This window comes from Globicephala melas, chromosome 19 (genome assembly GCF_963455315.2).
Source record: "Globicephala melas chromosome 19, mGloMel1.2, whole genome shotgun sequence".
In the NCBI taxonomy this organism is placed as follows: Eukaryota; Metazoa; Chordata; class Mammalia; order Artiodactyla; family Delphinidae; genus Globicephala; species Globicephala melas.
The window spans coordinates 18,775,422-18,791,381 of record NC_083332.1 but is presented as its reverse complement, the minus strand read 5'-3'; positions in this window follow the sequence as shown (position 1 = coordinate 18,791,381).

Genomic DNA, 15,960 nt, shown 5'->3' with positions numbered 1-15,960 from the left:
CTGTATGGATGTTGGTCTAGGTGTTGGTAATATTCTGGGAAACAAAATATATATCTCTGCCTTCATGGAACTTGTATTCTGGCAAGGAAGACTGAAAATAAATAAGTGGATAAAAATACATAAGACAATTTCAAAGAATGAAAAGTATCTTAAAAGAAAAAACAAGATAATGTGATAATAACTAAGAGGGAATTCTTTTAGATAGAATGATTAGGACAAACTTTGTTGAAGAGAAGACAAGAAGGAGTCAGCACATGAAAAGTCAGAGAAAAAACTTTCCAAAAAGAGGAAGAGCAAATGCAACGATACCGATGTGATAATGAGCTCGGCAAGTGTGATCACCAAGAACAGATAGATGGAAAAATCAATAGATGAGTGGATGGATAGATAAGGAATATGAGCAGGGCATGAACTTAGAGTCTCAGAACATCATCTCCTCTTCCTCCTTCTCATCATCCAAACATTGTCACCATCCCACTAAATGAAAAACAGAGGCAATTATCTAAATATCTATAGCTAAAAGAAACCACTTTCAGTAAAGGATGGTGTAACCATAATCTTACTCAATAACTGTCTGTGTTTGGTCGTGGATGCAGCTCACATATTTACATCTCCAAGTCACTGGCTAAGTACCACCACATCTCATGACTTGCACAATCCATACCCTATAAGAAGATCTGTTTTCAGCAATTTATGTAAACAGGGTAGGCCACAGAATGGGAGGGACAGCGACATGGTGAGTGATGGAATTTGTGAACCATGGGCCCAGGAAGATCCTGCACATGAGTACAGAGTATAGTGCTCAAAATACGATGAGAAGTGCTTTGAAAGAAATGTGTGACCAAATGAGTAGATTTGCTAGTGCTCCTAATTAAGAGGTGTCAAAGAAGTAAAGGAAGCAAATGTTTTCCTTATGTTCCTATTAGAGGCATTTCTGTATTTATCTAGATTTATCAAAGGTATATAAAACCCTACAAGGCTCATATAATATTACCTGCTCAGAAGCCAAACTGGCAATTTTCTCTTTCAAGAAGCCAACAAAATTCTCCCCTGACCTCACACTTGTAAATTAAACAATACACTTTTAAATATTCCATGGGTCAGATATGAAATCTCAACAGAAATTTAAAACACATATAACTGAATGAAAATTAATATATAAAATATCAAAATATGTAGTATGCAGCTAAAATAATGCTGAGAGAGAAATTTATAGCACTAAATACATTAGAAAAAAGGAAAAGTCTCAAATCAGTAATCTAAGTTCCTGCCTCAAGAAAATAGAAAAGGAAAAGCAAAGTAAACACAAAGCAAGCAAAGAGGAGGAAATAATAAAGATCAGAGCAGAAATCAATGAACTGAAAACAGGAAAACAGTAGAAAAAAATCAATAAAACAAAAAGCTGTTCTTTAAAAAAATTTTTTTAATGATAAACCTCTATCAAGACTGACCAAGATAAAAAGAGAGAAGACACAAATCATCAGTATGAGGGATGAAATGGGATATTACAACAGATCCCACAGCCATTAAAAGAGTAAGAATGGAATATATGAACAACTTTACACTCAGAAATTTATCAAATTGGAAGAAATGGACCAATTCTTTTAAAACCACAAACTACCAAAACCAAGTAGAAATAGATAACCTAAGTAATCCTCTAACCATTAAACAGACTGAATTTGTCATTACAATTTTTCTGAAAAAGAAATGCTCAGTTTCAAAGGAAAATTCTACCAAATACTTAAAGAAGAATTAACAAAATTTTACACAATCTTTTCCAGAAAATAGAAGAGGAAGAAGTACCCCCAAACTTATTTTATTTACCGTGATACTAGAACTACACAAATACAGTACAAAATAAGACAATTACAAACCATTATTTCTTATGATTTTAAGCACAGAAATCTTCAACAAAATATTAGCAAATGAACCAGCGTTATAAAAGAAAGAATCAGACACATGATCAAGTTGGATTTAAGTTGTATTTATTTCAGATATGCAAGAGGTTCTACATTCAAAAATCTATCAATGTAATTTGCCATATCGACTCGCTAAAGAAAAAAATCGCATGATCATATCAACTGATGCAAAAAAAGGCATTTGATAAAACTCAACAACCATTTATGTTACCAAAAAAAAGAAACCTCTTCCCTCTAAGACAGGGAAGAAAGGCAGGAATGTCCACCCTCACCATTCATTCAACTGGGTACTGGAAATTGCAGCCACTGCAATAAGGCAAGAAATGGCATATAGATTGGTGAGGAAGAAATAAAACTGTTCCTGATGTGTGGCCCTGGGCAGAATCAGCTCAAATTATACAAAGGTTCATGCATGGGATGCCTTTAACCCAATCCACTTTTCTGATTTGAACTGATGCTAGAGCTCCTGGATGAAGATAACAAGGCTGCGTTCAGTGTTTCGGGAATTTCACTCTGCCTTGGTAAGAGGGCTATCTAGGGCATACAAGGACATGGGTGAAGATTCTTGGTAAGGCAAGGAGTCTGCCTACAGAAGGTCCATGCTACCCATGATTCTCAAGGACATGGATCCTCTTTGCTCAGCAAATCGATCTCTAAACATGATTGTCAGAAAATGCACGTTTTTTAAGAGGGTGACTTAGACATACCAGTTGTTGTGTTTCTTTTTTTCCCAGTTGTAAATAGATGTTTTCAAAACAGAAGGCCTGGATGGTGTTCTTAACAGCAGGGTTATTGGTTATGAGCCATCTGCATCCTGGTAGACGGACACCCAGTCCTGCCAACAGGGGGATCTGCCTTATGGGAGAACTTGCACAAAACACTTGTAGGTTAGAGCAACAAATATCATTACAGATGCAAATAATTCCTATTAGGACATTCTTTTAAAATATTTACAGATAAATCTCTTTTCAAAAACAATTTTACCAATATAAAGCCTACATTCCTTTCTCCATCACCACTAAAAGGGATATGGCTAATCAGTTCATAGAACAGTTCCAAGCAGAAACTAATTTTTCGATCATCTGTCGATGGCTGCTATACACTGGAACTGATTATAGAGAGAACAGTGGCTCTTTAAAGCATTCATATGTTGGCTCTGCCTGGAGCAGGGATCTCAATCCTCCCTGCCTGTTGGAACCATCTGGAAACCCCATTCATAGAGGCATGGATTTCACCATTCTGACATGAGACCAGGCATGATGATTTTTTAAAGATACATGTTTTCTTATGTGCAGCCAGGAATGAGGGCTACCAGCCTAGAACTATGAGACAAGACGAGAATTATTAATTAGGCAAAATTTATTGAGCACTTATGCGTGGCAGGCATGGTTTTCCCAGTGGTGGAATCCTAAAATCTATGCTCTGTGGCTGGTACTATTATCAGACAAAAGATGAAGCCATTTGAACAGCATCTATGCACACACTTCTTTAGGAAGGAGCTGAACTCTAGACGCCCTATTTTATTCAAGCAAGACCACAGTGCTCAACACAGCCGGCCACGGCAGAGAGTAAATCTGTAACGACGAGGGAGGATCAGAGACAGGGAGAGATATGAGCACAAAGATTGTACATGAAAGAAATCTCCGGCAATTCCAGATTATTGACAAAAGTACATGCTGATAGCCAAAGAGCATGTAAGAATTTTAATACCACATTTCCAGTTATGACTAGAGAAGCATAATTAGGTACTAAATTACAATGTTAATATTCATTTGAACAAATAAGTACTTGTAGTAATAGCATCAGGGCCCTGGGCGGGCAGCAGAGGAGTTGATTAAATGGACAGAGTTTCTTTGAATGAGTTTCATCCTGAGTTTGGTGAGGTTGGCTCTCAGCAAAGTCTTCAGAGGTCAAGACACGGACTGTGAGTGGTGTCATTTCTCCTTTTGTAGCTACAGTCAACAGATTCAAAATGAAGCAAATAAACATACAAGCAATTACAAATTACGGCCCATAATACATGCTAGAGAGGAACGCGGGGAAAAGCCCAGGAGAAGGCCACTGTGAAGAAGGAAGGCCATTCAGGATGCCAGATGCAGGGATGCACGGCGCAGGAGGAAGTCCTGAGCAAAGCTGCTCAATTTTTCTAGCAAGGAAAAGGGTCTTGCTGAGGTCTCCTATGATTGTGACCTTATCTATTTATACCTCCATTTCACCCAAAAAGAGTCTGAGGGGCTTCCCTGGTGGCGCAGTGGTTGAGAGTCCACCTGCCGATGCAGGGGACACGGGTTCGTGCCTCGGTCCGGGAAGATCCCACATGCCGCAGAGCGGCTGGGCCCGTGAGCCATGGCCGCTGAGCCTGCGTGTCCGGAGCCTGTGCTCTGCAACGGGAGAGGCCACAACGGTGAGAGGCCTGTGTATCGCAAAAAAAAAAAAAAAAAGAGTCTGAGGTAGGACTTACTTGTCATGTGCAAGTAAATTAAAGTCATTCCCTAAAAGGGGCAAAAGCAAACTGAAGTAATGAGGAGGAGGGTTGGTGGGGGGAGGAGGTTAAGAGCAAATGAAGGAGGGAGAAAGAGAAACACACACACACATGCACACACATACACATACAGCTACCTATCTGAGTTCCTAACTGAAGTCCAAACCTTAAGTAGAGCAGTTCTTTTACCCATTTCCCCAGGAATTGGTTGTCTTCCTACACAATTTCTTTGGGCTTCATACAAAAGGTAAGATTCTATATTAAGCAATACTAATTAGCGGGGGGGGGGGGGGGGGGGGGGGAGGGGCATCTCCAGTATGTAACAAAAGCAAATCTATCACCAGCTGTGGGGAAAAAAAACAGTCCTCAGCTCCCCCAAACCCCAAAACACATAAGCTTAGCATTTTAACTGGCTGGGGTAAGAGCCATTATTTTCATTAATGGAGCTCATTTTTATTTTATTGGGCTTTTTTACTATCAGATTAAAAGCATGTTTTTATTGTAGTTTTTTCTAATGCAATCTCAGATGATGTGCTCAGAATGAATGGAATAGTTATTGTTTTAATTATTTTTTTCATTTTGTGTTTTTATTTTGTTTGTTCCTTTTATTTACTACTCTGAAGTTGCCGTAATAACACGGGCGCAGGGTGCTGGGAAGCCTCCAGTGAGCACCTCCACAGTGGCTGGTCTCTGCTAAAGGCCAAGGAACAGGAAAAGTGCCAGCACACTGTTGCTTTCGGAAACCAGGGGCTGCCCAGCCCTGCAGCACAGCCCTACTGATGAGGGCACACGGGGCAGAGCCAAGGGCATGGTCCCTTTCTGCTCCTCTTGCTCAGAGCCACCCTGGCTCCCAGGGTACAGAAAAGGCGGGAAGATAAGCCAAGGGGCATGTTACGCAGCCATGGTCGCTCTCCTGATGCCTGTGAAAACTCAGATTTCAACATGCAGAGAAACACAACTGGACTTGGACATGTGTGCCCTGCCCATGAAGGGAAGGGAAGACCACAGTGGTTGTCTGGTAAATCCAAAGGTCTCAGCCACCCTGTGGGTTTGGGCAGGCAGGATTTCTAGAGTCCTCGTTGAGCACTAGAAATTGAGCATGTGACGTTGCCGTCCAGGGACAAGCTGAAAAAATATCAGACACATAAATGCCCATAATGGTCTGAGGAAAGCCTCATTTGGTGCCATGTGTGTGCCGATGCACTCTCTCTCTGGGGCTGCCCTCCTCTGTGATGCAAGAGAACGTCCACCTTCTGCAGCGAGGCCAAGCCAGTGCTTGCGTCTGCCGATGCCCCTCCCCCTCCCTGTGGGGTCCCACCCCCTTCCCCTTCCTGATTCCCCTGCCTGCCTGGCCCCCATCTGCAGGAGTGGTCCCTAAAGTATGCTGTAGGCTCCCAACCTGTTTGGCCTGTGAATTTAAATCTAGCAACGATCTAAATAAAGATCATGTTAGTACCCTTTTCAAAGGACTTCCCATCACAATCAAAAGAGAATTCTTGCAGACCCCATGAAGCCACTGCCATCTGAGCCTTCCTGTCCCCTAGGCTCATCCACCCATCTCTGTGCCACTCATCTCACACCAGCCACAGCAGCCACCTCAAAGGAGCCCACCCACCCTCTGCCTGGAGGGTCCCCACACTTCTTCATGACTCTGTCTCCAGAGGGGATTCTCAGAGAGACCTCCCTGCCTTCCCCCATCACTTCCTAGGCCCTTGTCTGTCTTCATTTTCATCATGTTACCTGTCACTTGTGACTATACATCATTTATGCTTTTACTGGTTGTCCATCCACCTGGGAATGAGCAGAGGGAAGTGCTGTATCCCTGGGCCCCACACAGGAGCCCTGGGCACTTGGAAGGTGGTCAAGAAATATTTGTTAGAAGACACCTAGGACTCTCATTTACCACTGTTTCCCCAGCACACAGAACAGTTCTCCATGTATAGTAGGTGGTCAGTACATGTTTAGTGTACAGGGACAAGCTGAAAAAACACTGGCCATGTCGATGCCCAGAAACGCCGGACCAAGGACTTGCTTGTGGCCCACTGGGTTCCAATGGATGAATCTGGAATTTCCAGAGGTGAACCCAGGACTCAGATTCCTCTTTCCAGCCCTCCCCAAACCAACAGAATGCTTCTGAGACCTCCTGATTTTATTTCTAAACAAAGATAAGCTATCTAAGGCTTTAAAACCCCACACTGTTTGCTTCTTTATGAATGTGGAATCACTGACTCAATTTACTGCATCCTTTGAGTCATCCATGTCTCATTTCATAAAACATATTCTTTCTAAGTTAGGATTTTACATCAGGATTGAAACAGAATATTGAACTCAGTTTAACAGAGTCTCAGCACTAATTTCTGGAAACAAATTCCACTTCCAAACGATCCTATTCCCTTAAGAGAAGTGAACACTGCATATAAAGAACTATTTTTTTTTCCTAAAGATAATCCTTCTCTACCTTGGAGAGAATGCCCGGATTTAAGTTACATAAACAAAAGAGGTCCATTCATCATGACCCTCTCTCAAGTGCCAGGGCTCTGTGGCATCCTGGGCATCGGGCATGAAGTCACCAGCTCTGCGGACTGGTAAATTGTCCTTCCGCAACGCCCTTGTGAATTCCATAGCAAATAAAATCATATTTCACCCAGAATTTTGGAACAATGGGGGCCAGTCACACAAGGGGTTCTTGACTTAAGTTAGGCACACTATTGTTAGTTACTTTTGCCAAGTATACCTTACCTTTAAAAAGTGCTGCAGGAGATAACGAAGTTGTGGGCCATACATTTATAAAAAGACAATACTCAGCACTCACACGTAATTGTGTGTCGTTTAGCTGGCAGGATAGGGAACGCACGTTGGGACCCTACTGCTCAATCGCTAGCTTAAGCTGTGTGCAAGCTTCTGCGCTGGTTCGCCAGGAATAATAGACTACTGATAATTATTATTACAAATTAAATGTATATTATACAAATTATGTAATTAAATATTATATCAATATAATCATAAAAATTAAAACGGCCAACACTTCTTGAGTGTTTTTTCTCTGCCAAATGCCATTCTAAGCCCTTTTTTACAGGTGTTGCCTTGTTGAATCCTCACATCCATGGTACCGGGCAGTACTATGATCTCTCATTTTAGACGAAGAGATTGGGGCACAGAGAAGTTAGGTGATTTGGTCAAGATCACAGAGCTGGTAAGTGGCAGTGTCCCATCCGAGCTCTGGCCCCAGATGCCACGATGAAAAGGAAAGCAAGTGAGGGAGCTGGAAGTGATGGGGAAGGTGAGTAGGGTGGCCTCTCTGAGAATCCCCTACTGGAATGGAGTCATGAAGAGGTTTGGGGGATGCCTCCAGGCAGAAGGCTGACTGGGCTCCTTCAAGGGATGGCTGATGTGGCTGCCCAGAGATGGGCAGATGAGTCTAGGGGACAGGAAGGCTCAGGAAGGCCTCATGGGGTCTGCAAGGAGTTACAATTCTATTTTGAATGTAATGGGAAGCCATTAGAGAAGGGTGCTAACACGATCTTTAGATCTTTGCTAGATTTAAATTCAGAGGTGGAGAACCTACAGCATACTTTGAGGACCATATCTTACACAAGTTTAATCTCCTTCCGGGTAATGCTGGTGCTAATCTCCTTCCGGGTAATGCTGGTGCTTGTTGGGAATATGTGATGATACATTGAGGAAAGTTGTCTTCCCAAATGCCCAGCATCCTAATCCTGCCAGGGTTTATGCTCTTGGACATAGGGGCTCCTCTGGAGTCTCACATTCCACTTCTCACTCACCTTATTCCATTTCTCACCTTCCACGCAGAAACTGTCCATTCTCCACTGAAAAAGCAAAGCTGGGCTGCAGCTCTGATACGTGGGGGCCGGAGCCACAGGTTCAGTCTCAGGGGAGTCAGTCTCTGTCAGCCACACGCTTAGACGTCTAGTTCCGAAGACTTGGCTGTGACCGACTCTCCAGGTACTGCTGTAGACTGGAATCCTCATTCTCCGCACACATGTCATCTTCGTCCTTAGGGTCTCCTCACTCTCTGCCCTTTGCTCTGTTCTAATTTTAAGGAATTCTACAAGACTCTCCTGGCTCAGGCGTGCACACCCAGAACATGAGAGCACCTGAATATCAGAGCATGTGTGCGCATGCCCAGGGCATCAGAACACATGTGCGCATGCTCAGGACATCAGAACACGTGTGCCCACGCAGGACGTCGGAACAAACTCAGCTAGTGCGTTCTTCAGACTTCAGAGACGTGTGTTGTTGGAGAGCTTTCAAGGATTGTTGGTTTCACTTTTCTCCAGCCCAGTAATGAGGGGAAAGAGAAGAGTGAGCAAGGGGGAGGGGCTGAGTGCCTTTGAGATAATGAAGAGTGAGCTGTCACTGCACACCATCAGGGATGGCTCATGGGAGGAGGCTTGTCATGGGATATGAGCCTACCAGGCTGTGGACACCTTAACTGTGAGGTCTCTATCAAGAGGACGTGGCAGAGTCAGCCTAGCTCAGACAGCATCTCTCTGTGAATGTCAAAATTGGCTTGAAGGCTAGTATTAGTTCCTCTAGACCGCTCTCTCATTATTTCTTTATTCTGGTTAGATCTGTCCATTCTGACTCAGCAGAAAAAACACAGGAGATGGAGACAGAGCATCTTGAGTATTCTCTGTTTTGAGTTGGTGACTCAGGCCCTGCCAGGCTACACAGCACACACCCAGGGCTGAAGACGACACCTATAAAAGGGGCTTCTCTCCCAAACACTGCTGCTCTACACATGTGCACACGTGCACACACACACACACACACACACACACACACACACACACACAGTGCTGGAGAGCCTCCAGCACAGCCTACTACCTCATGCACCCAGGAAGTCCTGGATTTAATGGCTGGGCTTATCTTGTGCAACATTCCCAAGGCTCCATTTTTCATTAAGCAATTTTTAAAGAGTTTTATGACCCCGTGAACAATAATTTTTTTTAGTGAAAGCAGACTAAATTGTAAGTGGCAGTAATTACACCAAACTAATTGTAGGCAAAATTAGTAACAGGTCAGATCTGTTTGCAAAAGAAAATATACGCTTGGATCACACCTTAAATGATCTCTAGGAAATTAATTCATCATGGAAAAAAAAAATCTTCCTAAATTAAAACTGGTGTCTCCAAGAACATTTGCAGGGAATAAGGTTTCCTCTTTGGTTTTGATTTTGGTTAGATATCCAGTGTGTGTGTGTGTGTGTGTGTGTGTGTCTTCATGTGTCTGTATGTGTCTTTGTGTGTGTGTGCACATGTGCACTGATATTGAAGGGCGGGGTTGTAGGTTTTCACAGAGCCAACCCAGACAACTAAATGCCTCCTTAGTGGCGCACAGAGCGTGACCTAAACGTCAGGAGACTTAGTGCATCCTAGTGCCCTAAGAGGTCATGGTGGGACCTTATTTTACTCAATCCTTCTCTCCTAGATGGGATCAGCTCACTTTAAAAATGTCTCCCAGAGAAAGCATGATTGGATATCATGTGGCATTTTCCTCTGAAGGGCCATCTTAGCGTGGAGGACGAGCATTTGATAAAACCAGTACAGAGGCCACGCAGAGTTGACCGATGTTCCCACAGAGGTCAGACTCACGATGACCCAGATCCCACGTGCACTGAAGTTCACTAAAGCAGAATTACTTCTTTCATGGAATTTGAGTCCCAAGGTCACTACCCATAGCTAATATCCTACATAGTCGAATTACCCTTGAGGTCCATTGTGAAGAACCAAGTTGGAAAGTGACATTTCATCTCTCAAGTAGTTATCAGTTTGGGAGCACTGATTCCTGCCTCTGCAGGAGACGATAAGCTACAGTACCTGGTTTATGTTTATGGGCCGTATTGCATAAATCACATCTCTTTAAACCCTAATATCCACTTAGCATGGAGCAAGGGTGTGCCCAGAGGCATATTCACCTGAGACCTACGTGAGGCAAGATCAGACGCACACCCAAGCCTGAGCTCTGTTTGGTGGTGAGGTCACACAGTTCAAACTCTTCAGATGCCTTCCTTCTCATTTGCTGAGCACTTGAAATTGCATGACTTAAATATGAATAGCATGGATTCCCCTGCTCGCACCACCTGAGAAGAAGTGCCTCCAGCCCGAATTTGCATGGAGAGGCACCAGCGAATTTCATAAGAGGTCGAATGGCTGGGGAGGTGCTTTGAGAGAAGCATGGATTACTGCAGGTCCAGCCTGGGGAGGGTCCAGAGCAGCTGCCTCACTCTAATGTAGGGATGCTTTACAAAATACACCAGGAAGCATTAGGATATGTGAATTTCCAGGAGGATGAAAATTAGGCACCTCTCATGTACGCACGCCCAGTAGACGTTGGTGTCCGACTCAGTCAATGCTTGGTGGATTGAAATAACCGTAGCTTCTGCACATGCATCCAGTGATGTGAGGTACCCATGTGGTGAGGAGGTCCAGCAGAGGCCACTCTAGGCCATGTCCTCCCTTTACCATTTGGGTCCTGGGTACGGGTCATCCAGCCGGTCACAAAACATGTTCAATGACAAGAAGTGCACAGATCCTCAGCCCATCGCATCTTGGGTGGCTCTGAGTCCTAGAAATTTCATCACCAGGCCCGGAATCCAGAGGTCCTCAGGGGTAAGAAACGTTTGCTGGTACTGGGTTTGGCTCTCCTCTAGAGGAGTATCAGCTGGGTACTCAGTAACCATTTATGCCCCTGCAATGAAAGGATGTCCTCACTCTTCCCAGCCCTCCTGGCTGCCGACACGCCTCAGCATGTACACCCTATCAAGACAGTATGTGTCCTTCCTAACAGTCTCACACACCAAGGTCTGGGGCTGGGGGTCTTTCCACTGAGAGCCTAGGGGTAAAGTTAAAACGACCATGTGGCAATGGGGGTCAGAGATGCCAGTGTGTGCCAGGAATTCAATAGGACTGAGAACTGGGGAGTCTATCCCAGGACAGGGAGGTCCTTGTGGACTTTTTCCCATGACAGATCCTGAGTTACCTCCTTTGGCTTATAGGTTCACAAGATCCTTCATGGCCTGGCCCTGCCTACTTTGTAGAGCTGCATTGCCCACCACGCTCTAGCCATCTGAGACCACCTGTGTACCTTTGACTTAAACATGTATTCCTTTTGGAAGTCCCTCCCTGCTACTTCTCCACCCACCTAAATAATTCCCCCTAATCCTTCAAAAAAAGTCAGGCAGCACAGCCTAAGGGACTAGGGAGTTCTCACCTCTCATGGGGATGGGTGTTCCTGCTCTGACCCTAGAATGCACAGCTTTCAGCCCAGCGAGCACTTTTCATGCTGTATCATAATCATCAATTATCTACTCCATGGCTGCCCCACCTTCATCAGACCTTGAGCCCCACTCCAGCAGGTGTGTCCATGAGCCCATGGTCTAGCCTCATGCCTGGCAGGCTGGGCAGTTGATAAATGTTTGTGAAATGAATGAATGCGTCATGCTACCTCCAAGTCACTCTTCAGTGGCCACGTCAAGCTCTCCTTGGTCAGTTTTCAAAAATAAGCAGCATTTACAGGAAGGCACCACCTAACTCACTTCTAGAAAATTCCACAAAAGGCATGGTTTTAACCAGCATTCTGGACCCAAAAGGCAGTGCGATACCCAAGATTCAACATCAATGAGGAAGAGGAGGAGGGGAAAAGGAGGAAGGATAGGAGGATGAGGGTAGGAACAGCCAGATAGATTCACATAGAAACTGACCTTTGCACTTGTTTCATCCAACTACCTGAGCTTCCCAGGCAGTGAAAGGCAGGGATGCATGCAGACCCCTGGCCCCAAGGGAGAAACACTCTAGCAAGTCCTCATGGGCTCTGGCTGAGAAAGGTTCCCAGGAAGAAAACCCAGTCAGAAGTTCAAGTTTTGCAAGAAACAATGTGGCTGCAACAACTCAGATCCATCCTGAAGTCTTTCAGCAGTGCCTTCAGCCAAGTAGCTACAAGAAGGGCCTTCAGAGATACAAAGTCTAAGAAAAATAGTCCTGGCATCTAATTACAACAGTGCAGTTTGCTGCTTTTATCTGTAATTGGACTGTATAGTCTTTCATTCTAATTTACTTTACATCTAAACTGTGATAGTCAAGACAAGCAGAACAGAATGGTCTCTAACTGGCTATCCTACTGACACCCGTTAATGCCTAATTATAACAACTAAATTAAAGATGCGACTGTAAAGAGGTGGAATATCAGTTTGAAGCATTTAATTCTGTGCAAAGAAGTAGAGATTTTAAATCCTAAGTAAGAAAATCAATATTATGCCTCATTATATTGGTATTGCTAAACAGATTAATGAAATTGAGTATTTTGTTGTGTTGCTTTTCTTTTTTCCAATGTTATCCTGATGCAATGATGGTTTGTAATGAAGGAGTACTGCAGGGGAGGAAGTCTAAATGGAGAACCAATTTATATACCAAAATTGGGAGATAGCTAATCTCATTTATACAGCAAAGATTTTCTTTTGATATGGTTAGATTTTTAGATAGGCATCATGGGTCTGGACTTTTGCAGTCTCGTGGAACTAAAATTAATTCAACCCAAAGCTAAGGGAAGGTGCTTTCTCTCCTCTTCTCATGAGCAGATATGTAACAGGGACCATCTTGACAATGCCAGCATTCACAGACACTGTGGTTTGGGACAAGCCTCCTTGAAGCTCCCTGTGCCGGTGGCCGCCCAGGCTGAAAATGGCCACCCATGAAAATGCAGAATGTGAGGAACAGAGGGAAGCTGGGCAGATGAATGGACAATTTACCAGATCCCCAAGTGCCATCCAGTTGGTTGGAAGCTGGAGGAGAATGGTGAGATGAAGCCACGCTTCAGGTTTGACAACAAAGCTTGAAAGTAGAAGGACCAAGGTTTGCAAAGGGAAGGTGTGCAGTTCCTGGGCTGGGTGGGGCATTGCACACAGGTCCCTGGCTAGGCAGCAGCAGCATGTCCATCCAACCTGCCCCGTAGACTTTTATTTGTTTGCTTACTCTTTCTTCCTTTCTTCCTTCCTTCCTTTTTTCTTTCCTTCCCTCCTTCCTTCCCTCTTTCCGTTTCTTTCTTTTTTCTTTTTCTTTCTTTCTCCCTTCCTTACTTTTTTCCTTCCTTCCTTCTTTTTCTTTCTTTCATTTTCTTTTTCTTTCCTCCCTCCTTTCTTCTTTCCCTTTCTCTTTCTTTCTTTCTTTCTTTCTTTCTTTCTTTCTTTCTTTCTTTCTTTCTTTCTTTCTTTCTTTCTTTCTTTCTTTCTTTCTTTCTTTCTTATTACAATTGCCCATCCTAATTTCTAAGTTTTTTAACACAAAGTCAATATAGGACTCAGAAACCTAAAAATTGGCAAATGCTGACAGTGTGAGTCACCATGTGAGTCATCCGTCTTAGTGCCCATGCCACAGAGATGCACAAAGGCAGATCTTTGAAGAATCCAACAATCCTGAAAGAGAGAGACTAACCACTTTGAGGAATCTCCAGAAATCGTGTGGATTTGGATTTCCTGACCAGTGAGTTACTGTGAGTGAACAACTTGAGGGTTATGGTTTCCAGACCTCTTTGGGGGCCAGGGACAGTATAACAATGAAGCAGGCCAAGGTCCTGTGCCCTGGAGCTTGCATTTACAGATGGCTGGGTCATGCAGGGCTGCCAGGCCCAGCAAGCAGAGGGAACCCGGAGCTGGGGCCCAGCCTGGAAGGAAAACCCAGCTTCAGTGAATATACCCAGAACTTCTAGACTGGAAAATCAAAAAAGAAGACATGTTCATTTCCACTTACATGTAAATGTAATTTTTCAAAAAGAAAATTTCATTTTGAATTTTGCATGTATCATCATCTTTTCAGATTCTGGAGGCCTTCACCCATCTCGTAAGCTCATGGATGACATGAAGGCAAGGATGATGGTGCCCTAATGGCAGTGATCATCACAGGCCCAGGAGAGGTCACCAGCTCCCTCAGAAAGGCACAGCATAGCTCCTGATCCTGCAGGACCAGACATGTCTCTAATTGTCCCAGTGCTACAGGCACTCGGAAAGCAAGCTCTGTAACCTCCAACCAGGTCCGCCTCTCAGCTGCACAAAGCCAAATAAACACTGCTGGCAGCCTCTAATCCCACTGCAACAGATGTGTTGCCTCTGGACCATCTTGTCTGTCCTTAAGGGTTTTTTTTTTTTTTTTTACTTCATACTGTCCCTTCTGTCTTGTTTACAAGGCTGCAGGAACACCTGTGGAAGAACGGGTCCCTGCAGAAATCCTTGACTTCCATCTAGATGGTTTGAGACTAAGCCAGCCAGCTCAGCAAGCCCACCTGCAAATGATTCTGGGTTCTTCTGCACACATTCACTCTAGATCTAGAGAAACTTGAAGAATCCCCCACAGAATAATCCCAGGCCCATAGCATCACCACACCTTATGTGCCCGTGATCGTTACCATGTGCAGACCTTCATCCACACATGTGCTGAGGACCTGCTGTGTGCCACTTGGCCTTGAGGTCTGTGGGCTGACTCTTGGTTCAACCCAACTCCGCATCGCACAGGCTGCTTCCATTATCTGGCCTGTGTCCACGTAGCCATGGCTTTGAGAGCAGAGGCCCTGACAGCCAGTGAAGGCTGTAAGGCCTCCGACCACTCCCATATTGTTTCTTCTGGTTTCAGATGAAATGGCTCATTACCTGGTGGGGAAAACTGACATGGAAGCCACCAGAATGAATGCTATCCCTTACGACAGAGAGAAGAGGCATGCTTCTAAGCAGACCTCAGTCTAGGGGGGGGTTCCCTGCTCTCAGCCTGACTCTGGGCACCTTAGAAGCCCATAGCCCCATACATACCTTTAAAGACCATTTGCCTAGTACTTTATTTCATTAGCAAGGATGATGGAAGAGCAGTGACATGACTTGTGACTTTGTGTGAGAACTGCCTCTTTTTCTTAACCCTATGTTTTTAGGCCACGGTTCTTGCTGTATAACAAGCCACAGCACCAAAACTTAGTGGCTTAAAAACAACCATGTTTCATGTAGCTTTTGCTTCTATGGGTTGGCTGGGTGGTTCTTCCAGTTCAGGCTGGCTCAGCTAACCACTGCTCGGCTCACTCATGCATCTGTGGTCAGCTGGTGAGTCAGCTGGTAGCTGGAAGTTCTAAGGTGTCCTTGGTCAGGCTTCTGGCAGCTGGCAGGCTGTTGGCCAGGGTGACAAGGGTGACTGGGCCACATGGCTCTCATCTTGCAGCAGCCCAGCCCTGGCTTCCTCCCATGGTGATCACAGCAAGAGAGTGAGGCCGAATGTATGTTTCAAGTCTCTGCCTGTAGTGTGTTTTCCACTGTCCTGTTGGCTAAACCCAAGTCCCATGGCCAAGACTAGAGTCATTATGAGAGGACACCACCTAAGAGCTTAGATGCCAGGACAGGAGGAATTTGTGGTCAGTTTTGCATCCATCAGAGTTGTCTTGTTTTGTTTTGTTTTGTTTTCATTTTCTAGTCTCTTTAATTGAATGATTCAATCATTTATTTCTAACACTTAATGTTTATAAATGCTGTACAGGTTCAGCTTTGATTCCCTGTTTAGTACACGATATTTA